The 20859-nt window shown below is 37.9% G+C and overlaps 1 long non-coding RNA gene across 7 annotated transcripts in view; it reads left to right on the top strand.

Moving 5' to 3' along the window:
* The window catches only part of LOC112665588 (uncharacterized), a 119551-nt gene that overhangs the window by 32316 nt on the left and 66376 nt on the right, over window positions 1–20859 (top strand). For 2 of the 7 annotated variants that reach the window (XR_004809855.2, XR_003140481.3), the window contains exons 3-4: window positions 5288–5394; window positions 16721–16755. The exons of 1 other annotated variant lie outside the window; for it this stretch is intronic. This is a non-coding gene — a long non-coding RNA (uncharacterized LOC112665588). The remainder of the gene's footprint in view (window positions 1–5287; window positions 5395–16720; window positions 16756–20859) is intronic. 4 more of the 7 variants (XR_004809857.2, XR_003140482.3, XR_004809858.2 and 1 more) reach the window with 2 other exon arrangements.

The following is a 20859-nucleotide window of genomic DNA, read 5'->3' as shown; positions in this document are numbered from 1 at the left end:
ATGAGACACACACACACACACACACACACACAGAGAGAGAGAGAGAGAGAGAGAGAGAGAGAGGCAGAGGGAGAATCGATCCCAGGTCTCCAAGATAAGGCCCTGGGCTGAAGGCGACACTAAACCACCAGGGCTGCCCATCTTCAAGGCTATTTTAATCCCACTGCCCTCCCAGCTGTGCCACCTTAGTGTCCATCTGTTTTTCTCAGAACTCTTTCTGCCCTTATTGCCTATCTGGTCATTTATTTGACACAATGTGAATACTGTATGTGTGCATTTTTAAAATTTATTTTTTCTCTTTTTTCTTATGATAAAAGTAAGACTTGTTCAATTTAAAATATAGAAAACATAAAGGAGCAAAATGAAATGAAACACTTGTCATAAAACAATAAATACAGAAGAGAAAAAAAAACCCTAGTCAAACATTTGTGTAATCTTGTGATGGGGATGGACCATCTAGATCTAGTCTGGTGCCAGAAATATAAAACTTGAATTTAGAAACAATAATTTGCCTTTATAAAAGTGTTACCCCTCTCTACATGATACTTGTTTCATGGAGTAAAACATCAAGTTCCTTTTTTGTTAGGTGAGTTTTGATTTCAGAGGACACTGATCTCCTTGAACAGAAGAAAAAATGGACAGCCTCTCCAGACTTTGATTCATAGAATCATGTATCTCTATAAAGCACTTGTGCCATTGCACAGAGTAAAAGTGTGTAATGTGTTGACACTTAGAATAGAAACTGTTAGTATCATCAGGGCCTTTGGTTCTAAATAGAGTTTAGACAGTTCCAGCAAGAAAATAATGGAAAATTTGTGATTTATGGAACGAAACTACTAAGTATCAGAGTTAATCACTATTCTTTTAGTCTTAGAGTTAAAGAGAAGCTATTGAACTAGTCATTGATACTTTTGACATCTGATGAAATCTACCTTATTTTCAAAAAGCCAAAAGAAGGAGTTTTTTTCTTCCAAGAAAAATATAGTAAAATCTTTAAGTAATGAATAACATATAAAACACTTTCAAACTACCATGGATCACCAGTCTGTGTTTCAATATGTTGAGTGGATGAAGTCTGAGTACCACTTGGAAAGTTCCCTGCCTTCATAATCTCTATGCATGCTTTCTATTCCTCACTTCAGATGCCTTTTGGAGTTTTCGTCTTTTATTATAAAGAACTGATTTTTTTTCTCAAACTTTTGGAAAGTGAATCAAGCTTCTTTAGTAAATTGTGTTTTATCATTTAGTAAATTGTGCTTATTTATGTAAATGATTATATATTTATCTAAAATATGTAAATATTATGTAAATGATTATATATTTATCTAAAATATGTAATCTAAATAGAGAATGGTGAACTTATTATGCAAATACAAGAAAGCCTTGAGAAAGTCCCTTAGCTGTTCCATACAGATCCAGAGCGTTGGGGTTTACGGATGGCAGCTTCGTTGGGTTGAGAAGGATGACGAATGGTATATGGTATCACAGGGATTAGTGTTGGGCTAGTCCTTTGAGAAAAAGTCATTTTCCACATCAAAGGGCACATGTGGGAGAGTTTATTAAAATTATGGAGGCACTAATGCCAATCCAAGCCTCCTTTTGTTACTGTCCCCCTTCCAAAAGAATTGTGAGCGCTAAGCCCAAACTCATAAAAATTCTGGAGATGGTACTGCCTTAAACCTTTCTGGAAAATATATATTCACCCTTATTCCCATTCTACCCTCTTTCAGAAGGCAGAGGGAAGTAAAGAAAGAAAATAATAATAATATTTATTAAGTCCTTAATATTTTGCCTGCCTTATATTTAATAACATATGTAGTCCTCTCAACAACTTAAAAGGTAGTACTGTACATCTTCTTATTTTGCAGATGAGGAAATTGAGCTTTGAAGAGGTTAATTTATGTGAGAGTCCCTGACATCCTGAAAGTTTTCCACATGGCCCCTGTGTGTCTACTGGGCCTAAATTATTCCTCCCATTCCTTCTTGCACAGGATTTTTTTTTATGATTTTATTTATTTATTCATGAGAGACACAGAGAGAGAGAGAGAGAGAGAGGCAGAGACACAGACAGAGGGAGAAGCAGGCTCCATGCAGGGAGCCCCATGTGGGACTTGATCCTGGGACTCCAGGATCAGGCCCTGGGCTAAAGGCAGGCACTAAACTGCTGAGCCACCTGGGCTGCCCCTTGCACAGGATTTTAATCCTGATCTGTCACTCCCATCCATTCTGATTAATTCAAATTGCCCAAACAATGGCTACTAATTTGCAATAACAATTTCCTCCTATTCTTAGATGCTTTTCTGACCAGCTATTCCCAGAACTGACTGAATTTTGGCCCACAGTCCCCTTCTTGATCCCAGCTAAAATCCTATAAGTTCCTGACCCTTCCTTCCTAAAGACAAACTGTTTTCTAGTTCCTTCAGGAGCCTTCTCAGGACAAACATTTTATTTTTTAAATATTTATTTATTTAAATTTTAACTAGTTAACATACAGTGCATATTGGTTTCTGGAGTAGAACTCAGTGACTCATCACAAAAAGTGCCCTCCTTGATTCCCTTCACCCATCTATTCCATCTCTCCTTCCATCTCCCTTCATCAACCCTCAGTTTGTTCTCTGTTAAGAGTCTCTGTGGTTTGTTTCCCTCTCTCCCTTCCCATATGTTCATCTTTTTTCTTTCTTAAATTTCACATATGACTGAGATCATATATCTGTCTTTCTCTGACTTATTTCATTTAGCACAATACACTCTAGCTCTATCCACGTCATTGCAAATGGCAAGATTTCATTCTTTTTGATGGCTGAGTGATACTCCATTATATATATTTATATCTTCTTTATCCAATCATATATATATGTATATATAAATATAGATATACCACATCTTCTTTATCCATTCAGTAGTCGATGGATATTTGGGCTCTCTCCACAGTTTGGCTCTTGTTGATAATGCTGCTATAAAAATCAGGGTGCATGTACCTCTTTGAATCAGTATTTTTGTATGCTTTGGATAAATACTTAGTACTGTAATTTCTGGGTCATAGGATAGTTCTATTTTTAAGTTTCAGAGGAACCTCTATACTGTTTGTTCTCCAGAGTGGCTGCACCAGTTTGCATTCCCACCAACAGTGCAAGAGTCTCCTCTTTCTCCACATCCTCACTAACACCTGTTTCTTGTGTTGTTAATTTTAGCCATTCTGACAGGTGTGAGGTGATATCTCATTGTGGTTTTGATTTGTATTTCCCTGATGATGAGTGATGTTGAGCATCTTCTCAGGTGTCTGTTGGCCATCTGGATGTTTTCTTTTTTCTTTCTTTTTTTTTTTTTTAATTTTTTTCATCTGGATGTTTTCTTTGGAAAATTGTCTGACATGAAATGTCAGGACCAACATTTTATTTTATTTTAAAGATTTTATTTATTTATTTATTTTTTTAATTTTATTTTATTTTTTTTTAAAGATTTTTTATTTATTTATTCATGATAGTCACAGAGAGAGAGAGAGGCAGAGACACAGGCAGAGGGAGAAGCAGGCTCCATGCACCGGGAGCCCGATGTGGGATTCGATCCCGGGTCTCCAGGATCGCGCCCTGGGCCAAAGGCAGGCGCCAAACCGCTGCGCCACCCAGGGATCCCAGATTTTATTTATTTATTGGAGAGAGAGAGCACAAGCAAGTGAGAGAGAGAGAGAGAGAGAGAGCAGAAGCATTGGGGAGGAGCAGAGGGAGAGGGAGAAGCAGGCTCCCCCTTAGCAGGGAGCCAGATGCAGGGCTCTGATCCAAGGACCCTGGAATCATGATGGGAGCTGAAGGCAGATGCTTAACCAACTGAACCGCTCAGGCACCCAGGACCAACATTTTAAAATAAGGTTTTTTTTTAAAAAAATTTTTTTATTTTTTATTTTTTCATGAGAGACACAGAGAAAGAGGCAGAGACATAGGCAGATACAATGTGGCATCTATCTCAGCACCCCGGGATCACGCCCTGAGCCGAAGGCAGATGCTCAACCACTGAGCCACCCTGGTGCCCCTAAAATAAAGTCTTATGCTAATGGTGTTCTGGCTGATTTTTTTCCACATTAATTTCCCCAAAGCCACATGGCTAGGAAGTAGTAGAGCTAAGATTGAGACCCTGATCATTTAACTGCTATACTATATTGATAATTTTCCATTTTAAAAGTTACTGGCTGAGTTTGTTTGCAAACTAAAATGCCCTTTCTTAGAGAAGTGATTTCATGGTCAGAAGACAGCTCTTTAGGCTGTTATAACCACCACGAGGTGCTATAAATGGAAGAAACAAAGTGATAATGAAATTGTGTGAATGAAAGAAATAGGCTTTTGGTAGAGTGACCATAAAATTTATTTCCGACTAGGAGACTTTGGAAAAAGAGTGTTCTTAATAATTATTCTAGGACAATAGGCATAAATAGGACTATCTTCATTCTAGGTGTAGGTCACAGCTGAATGATGAAGTTCTCTTAACTGCTTGAACTGTAAATGGGAGTGTTAACACCTAACTGAAGGGGGCAGTAGTGAGAATGAAATGAGAGTATAATGCACACTTGAATGTAAAGTACCATATAAATATAACATTTTAATAATGATTATCACTAATTATTACTAATATTGCTGACCTGCACCATGAAAACTGTGTGTGAATACATATGTGTATGAATATATAATTTTTGTAGAGGTATAATTGACATATTATATTAGTTTCAAGTGTACAACAGAATGATTTGATATTTATGTATGTTGGGAAACAATCACCACAAGAAGCCTAGTTCACTCCACTGTATATTAAATATTGATTTATGTTGCTCTTCTCTTTGATACTCTCTTTGCCTAGTTTATTTGCTCTTACTATAGTAAGAGGCATAGAAAGCAAACAAAGCAGTAAGAGTCCATAGGCATTCCTTCCTTGCCAGGGTACGTAAACTACCTAGAGAGGGAGTTCTGTTTCACCACAGAAAAAACCCAAAAACAAAAAACAACTCTGTTTTTATTGAAGTATACAATGAATCAATGTTGTTGAATCAGACATCAAATTTATAAACACAAACCCCAATCACTAATCCAATCACAGAAAGGTTCACAGATACTTAGTACCCATGGAGTTCTTAAGCCCAAGTCTTGGCTTATATTTTATTTACAATCTAAAATCTGTGTTCAGGTTATCTTACCTTTAATCGACTGTTACATCTCCCCCAGATCTTCCTCCAAGGTGGCACTATTTAGACTAACCTCTTATTGACGATTTACTTCATTTCTCATTATAATATTATCCTCAGGAGGTGGCGCATCTGCTTGGTAACCAGTGCATGCCTGGGGAGTCCTGTGTTGTGGAGCCCTTTACCCATTTCCTTGGCCAGTTTCCAATGTGCTCTTGACTTACTTGGTAAGTAAGGTCTGGTAGTCTCAAGTCTGAAGCACAATTTGGTCTTCATTCTCTTATCTCTTATCTGAGAGCCAGCTATGCAACTTCATTCCTCTTTATTGACGACCAGGATAATTTTCCCATAGAACTGAAAATCCTCAAAATACCCGTATCTATAGGACCCTGTTCACCATTTTCCAAAGCTTTTAACCAAATGTAATTATTTTTTATAATTCTATGGAGATTCTGTGCTCGCTTGGCAGCACATATAATAATTCTATGGAGATAGTATTATCTACGTGTATTTCTTACATTCTATTATGATTCATTCATTCATGTTTTTAACAAAGGTTTATTAAGCACCTAGTATATGACAGGCATTGATTTAGGTATAGAGATAATACAGGGTGAAAACTCAGTTTTTGCTTTCAGGGAGTTTACATTTAATTGGGGAACACAAAAAACCCAACAAATAAATAGATAATATATCAAATAGTAATAGGTGTTATGGAGAAAAATAAGAGCAAGGCGGGTGAGGCAGTCCTGGGGAAGGGTGGCAGAAATACAAAATAGTATATAGGGTGGTCAGGGAAAGCTTCACCATGAAAGTGACATCTAAATAGAGACCTGAAGGAAGTAAGGGAGGAAGCCATATGGTTATGTGATGAAAAAGTATTCCAAACAGAAGGAAAAGCAAGTGCATTGTTATGCTGAGCACTTGGTGTTGTTTGTAAGTGATAAATCACTGAATTCCACTCCTGAAACCAATATTGCCCTGTATATTCACTACCTAGAATTTAAATAACAATTTGAGAAAAAAAAAAAAAGAAAAAGAAGTACAAAGGTCCTGAGGTAGAAGCATGCTTCCATTCAGGAAAAAAAAAGGAAGCCAGTGTAGCTGGAGTTGAGGGACCAATGGGAAGATAAAAGGAGACGAGGCCAGGGAGGCTAGAGTTAGGTGTTGGTTGTAAAATCATAAGTGAGTTAGGACTTCATTGCAGGCTTTGAGCCAAAATCTGACATGATCCGGGTTGCATTTTTAATAGTATGAAGAACAGATACAGAGAAGTGTAGAGATTAACTAGAAAGTTATTGCAATAATCTGGGCAAGAAATGATGATGGTTTGAAACAGTGGTAGCAGTGATGTACTATGAGATGGTCAGTTATGGATATATTACATTTACAATTTAAAACTAATATAATTTGTTAAAGGATTCATGTAGAGTTTGAGAGAAAGACATCAAATATGACTCCAAGATGTTTGCTCTAGACATAGAATAGAATTTTTTCTTTTCTTCTTTTTTTTTTTTTTTTTTTTAAGATTTTGTTTATTTATTCATGAGAGACACAGAGACCCAGGCAGAGGGAGAAGCAGGCTCCACCCAAGTAGCCCGATGTGGGACTCGATCCCGGGTCTCCAGGATCACACCCCAGGCTGCAAGCCGCTAAACCGCTGAGCCACCTGGGGATCCCTAGAATAGAATTTTTTCTTTACTAAGCTGGGTAATGCTATAGGGAGGGTAGGATTTTTTTTTTTTCCAGTTGAGGGCTGTTTGGGTTGTTTTTGATGGTTTTGATGATTATGAATAAAGCTGCTTTAAACATTCACATACAGTTTTTTTGTGTGAACATAGATTTTCATTACCTTTAGATAAATATGCTAAGTATATGTTTAACTTTAAAAGAAACTGCCAAAGAGTTTCCCAAATTGGTTGTCCTAGTCTGCCTTCTCACCAGCAATGTATAAGAATTCCAGTTACTAAAAAAAAAAAAAAAAAAAAGAATTCCAGTTACTGGGATGCCTGGGTGGCTCTTCCGTTGAGCGCCTGCCTTTGGCTCAGGGTGTGATTCTGGAGTCCCGGGATTAAGTCCCACACTGGGCTCCCTGCAAGGAGCCTGCTTCTCCCTCTGCCTGTGTCTTTGCCTCTCTCTGTGTGTCTCTCATGAATAAATAAATAAATAATCTTAAAAAAAAAAAAAAGAATTCCAGTTACTGTGAGTTCTCACCAGCTCTTGGTATTGTCAATTGTGTGTGTGTTGCTAAGAGGTATGTAGCATTTCATTTTCATTGTAGTTTTGCATTTCCTTATGACTAGTGATGTTGAACATCACTTCATATGCTTATTTGCCATCTGTACATCTTTTTTGGTAAAGTGATTATTTAAATCTTTTAACATTTAAAAAATAAGACTGTTTATGTTCTTCTGCATTTTGGGAGTTCTTTCCATATGCTGGAGTCAAGTCCTTTTTTTTTTTTTTTTTTAAAGATTTTACAATATTTAGGGAGAAGGGGAAGCAGGCTCTATGCGGGGAGTCCAACATGGGACTTGATCCCAGCTCCCCAGGATCACACCCTGGGCTGAATGTGGCGCTAAACCACTGAGCCAGCCAGGCTGACCCTGGAGTCAAGTCCTTTGTCAGATATATAATTTGAAAATATTTTCCCAGAAGGGTAAGGTTGAAAGGAGATTAGGAGTTTGTTTTTAGAGAAGTTGAGTTTTTGATCACTATTTGACATCCAGGTAGGAATGTGGAATAGGCAGGAGTTTGGAAGAGAGGCTGAGGCTGGAGAGGGGCACCTGGGAGGCTCAGCAGTTGGGCGTCTTCCTTTGGCTCAGGTCATGATCCCAGGGTCCTAGGACTGTCCTGCATTGGGCTCCCCAAAGGGAGCCTGCTTCTGCCTCTGCCTCTGCCTATGTCTCTGCCTCTCTCTTTGTGTCTCTCATGAATAAATAAATAAAATCTTAAAAAAAAAATTTGGTCCTGCCACCTTGCTGAATTGCTGTATGAGTTCTAGCAATCTTGGGGTGGAGTCTTTTGAGTTTTCTATGTACAGTATCATGTCATCTGTGAAGAGGGAGAGTTTGACTTCTTCTTTGCCAATCTGAATGCCTTTTATTTCTTTTTGTTGTCTGATTGCTGAGGCTAGGACTTCTAGTACTATGTTGAATAGCAATGGTGAGAGTGGACATCCCTGTAATGTTCCTGATCTTAGGGGAAAGGCTCCTAGTGTTTCCCCATTGAGAATATTTGCTGTGGGCTTTTCGTTGATGGCTTTTAAGATGCTGAGGAATGTTCCCTCTATCCCTACACTCTGAAGAGTTTTAATCAGGAATGGATGCTGTATTTTGTCAAATGCTTTCTCTGCATCTATTGAGAAGATCATATGGTCCTTGTTTTTTCTCTTATTGAAGTGATCTATCACATTGATTGTTTTACGAGTGTTGAACCACCCTTGCATCCTGGGGATAAATCCCAGTTGGTCATGGTGAATAATCTTCTTAATGTACTGTTGGATTCTATTGGCTAGTATCTTGGTGAGAATTTTTGCATCTGTGTTCATCAGGGAGTTTGGTCTATAAATCTTTTTGGTGGGGTCTTTGTCTGGTTTTGAGATCAAGGTAATGCAGGCCTCAAAAAAATGAGTTTGGAAGTATTCCATCCCTTTCTATCCTTCAAAACAGCTTTAGTAGAATAGGTATTATTTCTTCTTTAAATGTTTGATAGAATTCCCCTGGGAAGCCATCTGGCCCTGGACTTTTGTGTCCTGGGAGGTTTTTGATTGATTCAATTTCCTCACTGGTTATTGTCCTCTTCAGGTTTTTTATTTCTTCCTTTCCAGTTTTGGTAATTTGTGAGTTTCCAGAAATGCATCCATTTCTTCTTGATTGCCTAATTTGTTGGCATATAGTTGCTCATAATACATTTTTAAAATCGTTTGTTTTTCCTTGATATTGGTTGTGGTCTCTTCTCTTTCATCCGTAATTTTATTAATTTGAGTCTTTTCTCTTTTCTTTTTAATAAGGCTGGCTAAGGGTTTATCTATCTTATTAATTGTTTCAAAGAACCAGTTCCTGGTTTTGTTGATCTGTTCTACAGTTCTTCTGGTCTCTATTTCATTGAGTTCTGCTCTGAAACACCATGACACCTGCACCCCAATGTTCATAGCAGCAATGTCCATAATAACCAAACTGCGGAAGGAGCCATGATGTCCTTTGACAGATAAATGGGTAAAGAAGATGTGGTATTTATATACAATGGATTATTAGCCATCAGAAGACACAAATACCCACCATTTGCTTTGACATGGATGGAACTGGAGGATATTATGCTGAGTGAAATAAGTCAATCAGAAAAGGACAATCATCATATGGTTTCTCTCATACGTGGAATATAAGAAAGAGTGAAAGGGATTATAAGGGAAAGGAGGAGAACTGAGTGGGAAAAATTAGAGAGGGAGACAAACCATGAGAGACTCCTAACTCTGGGAAACAAAGGGGTGTGGAAGGGGAGGTGGGGGAAGGGATAGGGTAACTGGGGGATGGGCAATGAGAGCACCTGATGGGATGAGGTGCCATATAGTATAACTGGCTGTTATACTATATGTTGGCAAATTGAATTTAAATTAAAAAATGTAAGGCAGCCCCGGTGGCGCAGCGGTTTAGCGCCGCCTGCAGCCCAGGGCGTGATCCTGGGGACCCTGGATCGAGTCCCACGTCGGGCTCCCTGCATTGAGCCTGCTTCTCCCTCTGCCTGTGTCTCTGCCTTTCTCTCTCTCTCTGTCTAAATAAATAAATAAATTAATTAATTAATTAATTAATTAATTAAAAAAATAAATTAAAAAATGTAAAAAAAAAATTGGGGAGTTATCAGCTTCTATCTTTAAAGCCATATAATTAATTAAGTCCACCTGAGGGGCAAGGGTAGCCGGAGAAGGGAAGAAGTCCAAAGAGTGAGTTCTGTGAGATGTAAAGGAATTAGCAGAGGATACTGAGAAGCAGTAGCCAGGGTGACAAGAGGGGGATTCAAGAAAGATGGGTGTTACATAAGTCATGTGAAGAAATAGTCATAAGCATACATAAACATAAACAATATGCTTTTTAATTTTATCACATGAGATCAATTTCCTTGTTTATCTCCTTCACTAGAAGCTGCCAGATTTTTGAGGCCTGGGAATATATCACATCCATTACTCTATTTCTGGGGCTATATAGGTTGGCTTAGAGCCTGCCACATATTAGACTCTCTTGTCAGGACTACATTTCCTCTTACCTATTTCAAAAACAAAATTTTAAATTAAAGAAAAGTTATAAGAATAGTACCATGAACTCTGGAACTCCCTTCACCTAGATCAAAAATGTTCAGTAAACATTTTTCCAGATTTGAATTTTTTTTCCCCTTTCTCTCTTTGAAACTGTTATAGATATCATGACCTATCACACCTAAATAATTCAGGATCTATCCTTAAGAAAAAGGGGCACCTGAGTGGCTCAGTGGTTGAGAGTCTGCCTTCGGCTCAGGTCATGGTCCCAGGGTCCTGGGATGGAGTCCCATATCAGGCTCCTCTCAGGGAACCTGCTTCTCCCTCTGCCTGTGTCTCTGCCTCTCTCTCTGTGTCTCTCATGAATAAATAAATAAAATCTTAAAAAAAAAAAAAAGAAAGAAAAAGGTAATGACTTATGAAACCACAGTATAGTTACCAAATTCAGGAACATTAATATTGATACACTGTTATTATTAATATACAGTCCATGTGCAAATGTTGCCAATTGTTCCAATAATGCCCTCTGTAACACTCCTCTTCCTTCATACTTTTCATTCTGTTCCTATGTCCCTTTAGCCTCCTTTAATCTGGACCAGTTCCTCAGACTTTGTCTTCTTTGACATTGACCTTTTTTTTTTGACATTGACATTTTGAAGCACACAGGCCAATATGTTTTTAGAATGCTCACCATTTAAGATTTTTTTCCCAATGTTTAGATTTCCCCCATTTTAGGCAGGAAAATGCATAAGTGATATTGTATACATATTAGAAACTCAGTGTTGATTGAATCATTGTTAAAGAGAGTAATTCACTAATTACTTAAAGGAAGATTATGTCAAGATAGAAATTGAGATGGGTCTTAGATGCTACCTTGCTTGCATAGAGATAGGTAGGTAGGGGGAGGAAGGTTGGTACTAGCAAAAACACCTGGTCTGGATGAGAGATCAGAGCTTTATTTACTCACAGCAATAACACCCGGTCTAACACAGTTGTGTTGTCTCTCAGGCTTCAAGCCCCACACAGGGAGACTCAATGGGAATAAGGTGGGGAGGCCTTCATGTAGGGAGGGATCACCCTATGGGAGAGGGCCTTTGGGAGTTGACATAGGGAGGAATAACCATTCTTCTTTCCCTTTCTTGAAGGAGGGAGAAAAGTGTGCCTCTAATGTAAACTAATTCTCCTTAGGAACAGAAAGGGAAGAATCTTGGATTGTTACCCTTTGGAAGCTCAACTATCTAAATTATCTCTGAGGGAAGATAAAACCAGCCTCTTTGAAATCAGAACCTGGATTTTCTGTTCTTTTGATGTGTAAACACACAGTCAGATAGTTCCCCAAATCCTTCCTTAGGCATCTTTAGGGAAGGAGGGAAAGTTCCTTGTCCTGGAATGTAACGCTTTGACTCCAGGTAAGATAAGTTTTATAAGCAAGGCAGTAAACAAACATTCTCATCTTCATAGTAGATCAGTGTCCTGCAGGAACACAGGAATACAGGGAAAATTAATTTTCCCACAGACTACAGTGCAAAATTTCAGAATGGGCAAAATTTGTGTTGTGTAATGTATGGGCATGCTTTCTGCACTCTTTCTCTCGCATTTAGCACATCTTTCCTTTGATCTTTGGTGCTCTTGTGGGACTCCACTCTATCACTTTTGGGGTATGGGATGCTTTTCAAAATACTCTATGCCACAAGATTACTTTTGTCCTGTCTTCAAATTAAAAAGTTCCATACTTCTAGGTGCTAGAAGGAGAGCAAACTAACTCAAAATTAGCCATTGGTGAGTTATGTGCTCTTAATATTGTAGGAGATAACTGGAGTACCCCCAGGGTACTGATACCTATCACACAGAGGCGGAAGCATTGAAAGAAAGAATGAGGGTGAGGTGAATTTTGTGAAAGCACACTTGTGACTTGGAAAATACCATATAAATGAATGTCAGTTGGTATAATGATTATTACTAATGCTACTACACTAGGGCCTGGGTACAAGAAGACATTATTATTATTCATGGCTCGTATTAACTTCCCCCACTTTCATGCGTAGGTCTCCATTTTCCTACTTTCTGTCTCATGGTCACAAGAGGGTTGCTGCAGCATCTATAGACACATTTCTGTACATTCCTAGCAGAAAGAAGGATGAGAAGTAAAGGGCGAAGAGGACAAAATAAGCTTTGTCATTTTATTCAGAAAAGAGTGAGTTCTGTGAGATGACTCACAGTGAGTTCTGTACGGGACACTTTCTCAGAAACTACTACATTCATCTTATTTCAAAAACTGTCACAACCAGCCCCAATGCCAAGGAGGATGGGGAAGTATTTTTTGAATTGGGCACAGAGCTACTTCGAATGAAATCAGTGCTCTATTAGGGAGAAGAGTTGGGCAGGGTTGGGGTGGATCTTGTTTGAGTAGGCAACTAGCAATGTTAGCCCCATACAGTCATTTTACCTCTAGGAATTTACCCTACAGTTATACTGTAGAATCTGTCGTGCCCCCAGGCTTCCCTGCTACCATTTTGGTGTGCCTGTTTCCTCCACCACTCCTCCCTGGCAGCAGTGGGAGCTGCTGGGAATGGCTCCCACCTACAACCCCAGAGGATTCCCTTTGGATGATTAGAACCACGTGAACTTTAAAGAGTTTCTCTCATATCTCCCCACCCTCACACCCATCCTGGAGTAGCCAGTGACTATTTGGGTGTTAGAAGGTAGAGGGAGGGACACTAACTTATTCTCCAGACAGAGAAGGTACTTTGAGACTGAAAAACAAAGCAAGCCACTCCATGCTATGTATAGAGTATATTATTCACAGTGACTTACTGATGGAGGAGATCAGGCCTGCAAGGATCCAGGCACTACACAGCTATTCTCTGCCCAGTTTGGACCTTAACCTGTGGGTTTTTTTTAGAGTGAAGGGATCATTGTGGTGAGGTCAAAGGGTAGTTATCTAAAGTGGTGACTTCTATTGGGCCAGTCATCTCTAGTAGTTATCTAAAATGGCATCTTCTGTGCACCTATTTAGGGAAGATCAGAGCACACTTTCCTGTGTTCTCATCAGGACATACACGTTAACCTCCAGGAGGCCTGGAACGCATAGCTCTGAGGGAGGTCATCATGAAGACATGAACACGATGAACGGCCAAAGATGGAGTCAGTGTTGTCAGCACTCCTACAGTGAGGGTGCAAATGTTTTGGTCCCTTGCCTAAGGGCAGGTAAAAGTTGCTTGCAATTTATGCTTTCCAGCTTCCTATAGGAATAGACTTAGTCCAGTCTTCCTCTGAAACCACATTCTTGCTTAACTTCTGCTTCCTTGTCCTGCTTCTCTCACTTTTCTAGGTTTACTCCTGAGAGTGTTCTCCTAATAAAACACTTGCATGAGAGCCTCCACCAGAATCTCTGCTCCTAGAGAGACAGACCTAAGATACTCACTCATATGTGAAATTACACATACAAGATTATCCATTGTTTTATTGTTTGTAATAGGAAAAGACTTTAAACAAGCTAAGTATCCATTGCTAGCATACTGGTTGAATAAAGTACGGTAACATGTATAATTAGGTACTTACCATCCAGTTGTTAAAAAGGATGAGACAGCTAAACTCATAACATTGGTTCCTCTGGGAAAGAAATTGGGGGTTGAGGAACAGGATGAGAAGTAAACATTTCACTGTACAGTTTGTTCCTTTTGAATTTGGAACCATTTGGATGTATTGTGTATTTTAAAAGGCAAAATTAAAAATTAATGTGGGCTAAGCAAGCAAATTGGATACTCAAGTGAAAACTCTCAATTACCTATAGCATTTATTAAATGACAATAAAATAGTAGTAACAAAAACTATTATCTACTGAGAGATTAGTCTGTGGCCTATGTCTATTCCTTTTATATCTACATTTCTCAAAGTCGTCTACACTGCCTGTCACCACTGTGATCTGGCTCTGTCCTCTCTGATAAAATAACTCTTACCGAGGTTATTGGTGACCTCCTTGTCTTTAAATCCAGTGGCTGTTTTTCACTTCTCATTTTTGTTCTCTCAGCAGCATTCTGTGATAGTATGCTTCCTGGTTTTTCACCTACACTACATTCATTTCTTCCTAGCTTCCTTGATCAGTTTGTCCCCTTCTACCATCTTTAAATGTCCAAGTTCTCAAGAATCAGTCTTAGGCTGGCTTCCCTTCTTACTTCATGCTTTCTTCCCAAGTGTTACTATCTACATCTGTGGCTTCAGTGACCATCAGTGGACAAGTGCATCCCCAGTTTCATAATCTCTTCTGAGCTCCTGTTTTCAACTACATATTTACCAAAATTTCCACTGGGATGTCCCAGTGAATGGCACCACCGTTCACCCAACATCTCCTTTCAGAAGCTTAGGGATCATCTTCCTCATTTAATGCTCAGATCCAATCAACCACCAAATCCAATCAATTTTGACTTTTAAATATTTCTCTAATCTGTTCATTTCCTTCCATCTATACTATTGCCACCCTCTCATAGATGCTTTGTAGGCTCTTACCTTGATTAGTGCAAATAGCATCTAACTTGCCTTTCTGCTTATTGATCTTGGTTTTCTCTATTGCATTCACCACACTAAGCCCAGAAAAATCATTTCAAGGTATAAATGTAATGTAACTCCCTTCAATAACACTTTGCAATGGATTTTCAATGCATTTCAAATAAAATCTAAAATTTTCACCAAAGGCTTCAGGGCTACATGGTCTGAGCTATGCCTACCTCTTCAATCTTATTTTAAAGCATTTTCACTTTGGCTCCCTTAGGGTTCTATCCTCAATACTGGCTCTTTATTGTCTCATCTACTTTTGTTGTTTTCACACTTTTAACATTATTCTTCCTGCTTTTCTGTGTTTGGCCTTTTTTCAGTGTTCAAATCTCAGATCAGGTGTCACTTCCTCAAAAAGTCTTCTCCAACCATGAATCTAAAGTGCCCTTATCCTGTTTTATATCACAGAAGAAAATATTTACTTTCTTCTTAACACTTAACAAAATATATTACTACACTCATTTATACATGCATATACATACATACAGTTACATATTAAATATGTAACTATTTATTTGTGAGTTTATTATCCACCTCTATCCCAAATGTCAGTCTTAATTACCAATATATTCCTTTTAGCTAGAACAATGCATGGTATGTAGTAAGAAGTTAATAAACATTTGTTAAAGGCTTTCACATTATTTATGTTTTTGCCCTCTGGTCACATTGGCTTTATTTGAGCTCTTAAAAAATACATTGCAACTTTATTCCTTAGTACCTTAGCATATCCTATTTGCTTTGCCTGGAAATCTCCCTACCACAGTATATTTAGTTACCGGCTATCTATTTTCCAGGTCTTAGCATACATGTTATTTCCTCAGCATTATTCTCCCTGACATTCTAGACAAGATGAGGTCAGTGTTATATAATCTTGCAATATCTGAATTTTTCCTTCATAACACTTATGGAAACTTGTAATTCTATTTATTTGTTGATCTGTTTCCTATAGAATAGAGATCAGCAAGCAATGGCCCATGGGCCAAGTCTAGCCTACAACATATCTTGTAAGTAAAGCTTATTAGAACACAGCAACACCCATTCATTTATGTATTTCTTGTATGGCTCCTAAAATATTTATACTCTGGTCCTTTACAGAAAAGGTTTGCTAACATCTGTTGTAGATTAGACTATGATCTCTTTTAAGGCAAGGATATTGTTTTACTTATATATTTCTAGAACACTAATAAAAATTATAGAACTCCAGTAAAAACTAGTTAAAATAAATAAATGATAATCACTTTAAGTATATATGTTATTTTAATCTTCACAACTTTATGAAATAATTGGTATTATCTACAATAATAATTTCTATAAAGGACATCATTGGGATTACTGATGAATTTATGTTAGAAATAGTAGAGGATGACATATAGTACAGATTTACTTGTAGCTTCCCCTGAAAAGGGGTGGAGACTGTTCCCCCATTGTATAAGTCAGAGATCTCCAGAAAAACAGAACCAGTAAGACAGATATAGAAATATATCTAGATATTTAGATAAGAGAAATTGACTTATGTGATCACAGAGGCCAACGGGTCCCATGGTCTGCCATCTGTAACCTGAAGAACTAAGAAAGCCAGTGGTATAAGTTAGTCCAAGTCTGAATTGCTGAGACCCAGGGGACCAATGGTATGAGTCTTGAACTGAGTCTGAACCCCTGAGAACCAGGACTTCCAGTGTCTGAGAGCAGGAAAAAATGGATGTCTCCCCTCAAGCAGACAGAGTGAATTTGTCCCTCCTTTTTGTTCTATTCAGGCCCTTGAAGAACTGGAAGATGCCCACTCACACTGGTGAGAGTGATTTTCTTTATTCAGTTTACTGATTCAAATGTTAATAATGTTTTACCAGCTATGCCTGTTGAGTGGACACATGAAATTAACCGTCATGCCTACCTCTTGAATCTAGGACTGGACTAATGACTTACTTTGCTTTATAAAATGTAGAAACAGTATTACAGATTTTTGAATTTTAACCTCCAAAGGTCTTGTGCTTTTTGCTCTTGCTCTCTTAGAACGCTGCCCTGAGACTACCATGTAAATAAATTCAATCTAAGCTCTGGAACATAAGGCCATAAACTAGGAATGTCAGATGACAGCCAGCACTTGTGTCAGGTGCATGAATGAGACTTTCTTGGAGAGATTACTGTAGTCACATGAGTGATTCCAGGAAAAGTCAGCAGAAGAACCACCCAGATGACAAACTGCAATCCACAGAAATTATGAAAAATAAGTTTTAGGTTTTAGGTTACTAATTTTGGGGGTGATTTGTAATGCAAGAAAAGCTACCTGAGGGCAGCCCTGTTGGCCCAGCGGTTTAGCGCTGCCTTCAGTCCAGGGAGTGATCCTGGAGACCTGGGATTGAGTCCCACGTAGGGCTCCCTCATGGAGCCTGCTCCTCCCTCTGCCTGTCTCTCTCTCTCTCTCTCTCTCTTTCTCTCTCTCTTTCTCTGTGTGTCTCTCATGACTAAATAAATAAAATCTTAAAAAAAAAAGCCATCAATGTGCAGTCTGGTTCTCAGCTCACAGATGTGAAATTTAAAATTGTTAATAAACCCAGAATTGATCAGATTCTGATCAATACTCTGATAACTAAACTCAGAAGAAACTTTCTATTTATAAGCCAGGACATCTATCAGAAAAATTTATAGTGGAAATTATGTATTTTTTCATGTCCTCTGTTTAGGTGACTGGGAAGCATTTATACAATCAGTTTCTTTAGGGGAGAATAGAAGTAGAGCAATGGGAAATATATTGTTTATCCAAACTGTGAAATTCTTGATCCAAACTATGATGAGTAGAGTAAACCAACTTTATCCTTCAGGAGTCAGAACTATCGCACAATCAGAGTATATGTGTCCACTATAGTCAATTTCTTTGGACTCAAAATAGTAATTCGGTAATCAGTGCCAAAACCTTGCTCTCTTAGTATCATTTCATTATCTCCTCTAACATTTGCTTTTACTACAAAATTTCTTTGGGTAGTGTAAAGTTGATATTTTAGCAATGTTGGGTACAATTGCATTCTAGTCCTTTCTCAATGATATTACATCCCAATCACTGTAATGAATGATCTTATGTGTTTCCAGGGATTCTTATTGGATAGGTATTTCTCATTTGTCTTTTGACTTTGTTAATAAATTCTTGACTTATGCCATGAATAGTTTTTTTTAGTAATAAAGTTTGTCATTTAAAAAGATCTCTTCTGGATTTTGTTTCATACTTAGAAGGCCAAGGTCCTCAGAGATCTACCTCTTACTGTTGGACAAGAGAAACAAAAACGACTTTCATCCCAGGATCATTAGGAGTGGGCTAGTTGACCTGGTGATATAAATAGTAAGAACCCAGGTCAATTATATCTCAGTAAACCTGGAATATAGATAGATGGATAGATAGACAGATGGATGAACAGATAGATAGGAAGGACTCTTGAAGACAATAAAAAATAAGAACTTGAAGAAAAACAGTCTTCCTCATTCCTGGTCTGTGAAACAATTTTCTGATTCATAATAGAGGATTGTCTCACTAGTTTTTGTTTTGTTTACTTTCATAAAGTCAGGGAATTGTTACTCTGATCTGTGTGATAAGGTTTCAGATATATACCTGGTATACTTACAAGAGAGATATTATTGTCAGAAAGGTTTATTTTTACACATAAAGCAAAAGAAAACAACACAGGAATCTTCTTATTTTACTTATCTGCCACTTATTTTAATTCATTATTATTCATTTGTGTTTAAACAGGAAATAATTTCTTGGAAAATAAATAATTTCTATTTTTGAAGAGCAAATAATTTTTATCTCAGAAATAATTTACATAACTGTGCATTCTGGGTAACAACCTCAAGTTTTTGTCTTATTAGAAGTATACACAAATCGGGGATCCCTGGGTGGCTCAGTGGTTTAGTGCTTGCCTTCCACCCAGGGCATGATCCTGGAGACCCCGGATCGAGTTCCATGTTGGGCTCCCTGCATGGAGCCTGCTTCTCCCTCTGCCTGTGTCTGTGTCTCTCTCTCTGCGTCTCTCATGAATAAATAAATAAAATCTTAAAAAAAAAAGGAAGTATACACAAATCAACTTAAGTTTATATTCCTTGGCCGTGACCCAAATCTATTGTCTTAACCTAATGATCCATTATTTCTTGTAAAATTCCAAGTAAAATTTGTCTGACCTGACAGAAAAGCCTATGTAAATAAACAATTGCACAAAAAAGCATAAAGCAGCATTTAGGATATATTTGCTCCTATTGCCATAAATTTGTAGAGAGTAACATTCTAGTGATATTTCCTTTATTGTCACATTTATAAATATGTGACCAAACAGTGTGGAAAAGTAGTGCTATGCACTCCTTATTTAATTGTTACTGTAAGATCTTTTTCATTTTTAACTGTATTTGTTCCAGTAAAATTGGTCTCCATAGGTATGCTTTTAGCATATAATGCTAACTAACGAAAATCCAGAGCTTGGCTTTATCAATGCAAGCCTTTCCAATTAACAAAAGATATTTCAGAAAGAGATAAAGGATATGCTTCTCTTCCTTATAGCACAGAGGAAGAGATATCTCTCTGTGACGTAAAATTTGTTTGAAATATTTGATTTTATAAAATGTTAAATGGTGGATAGTCACAAAAATATTGATTTTGTCTGTGCAAAATGGAGATAGTGTAACTTTATTTTAAGCATGTTCTATTTTCTGTTGTTATAAATCTTCCCTTGAAAGTATAATTTTTTCTGTTTCCTGAAACTCTATTTTTTATTGAAGTATAGGTGACATACATTACATTAGTTTCAAGTATACAACATAGTGACTCAAGTTTATCCATTCTGCTATGCTTACCACAAGTACAGCAACTATCTGTCACGATACCACACTATTACAGTATCGCTGACTATATTCCCTATGCTGTACCTGTACCTTTTATCCCTGTGGCTTATTCATTCTCTAACTGGAAACCTCCCACTCTCTTTCACCCACTTTGCCTATTCCAGCACCCCACTTCCCTTTGGAAACCATCAGTTTGTTTTCTGTATTTATGGATCTATTTCTGCTTTTTTGTTTATTTATGTTTGATTTGTTTTTTAGATTCCGTGGAAGTAGAATTATATGAGTGAAATCATATGGTGTTTGTCTTTCTCTGTCCGCCTTATTTCACTTAGCATAATATTCTCTGGGTCCACCCATATTGTGACAAATGGTAAGATCTCATCCTTCTTTATGGCTGAGCAATATTCCATTACACACCCCCCTCAACATCTTCCCTATCCATTCATCTATGGATGGACATTTGGGTGGCTTCCCTATCTTGGCTATTATAAATAATGCTGCAATAAACATGAGGGTACACATACCTTTTCAAATTAGTGTTTTCATTTCTAGTGGGTAAATGCCCATAAGTGGTATTACTTAGTCATATAGTATTTCTATTTCTGATGTTCTTTTTTTAATTTATTTATTTTTGAGATTTTATTTATTTATTCATGAGAGACACACAGAGAGAGGCAGGGACACAAGCAGAGAGAGAAGCAGGCTCCATGCAGGGAGCCCGACGGGGGACTCGATCCCGGGTCCCCAGGACCACACCCCAGGCTGAAGGTGGCGCTAAACCACTGAGCCACTGAGGCTGCCCTACTTTTGATGTTCTGAGGAATCTTCATACTGTTTTCCACAGTTACTATACCAATTTACATTTCCACCAGAAGTGTATAGGTTTCCTTTTTCTCCACATCCTCACCAACACTTGTGGTTTCTTGTGTTTTTAATTTTAGCCATTCTGACAGGTGAAAGGTGATATCTCCTGGGGGTTTTGATTTGCATTTCCTGATGATGAACATATTTTCAAGTGTTTGTTGACCATCTGGATGTCTTCTCTGAAGAAATGTCTATTCAGGGCCTCTGC

Source organism: Canis lupus, chromosome 27, assembly GCF_003254725.2.
Source record: "Canis lupus dingo isolate Sandy chromosome 27, ASM325472v2, whole genome shotgun sequence".
NCBI lineage: Eukaryota > Metazoa > Chordata > Mammalia > Carnivora > Canidae > Canis > Canis lupus.
The sequence above is the reverse complement of the archived record's forward strand: the minus strand, read 5'-3'. Positions and strand labels throughout refer to the sequence as shown.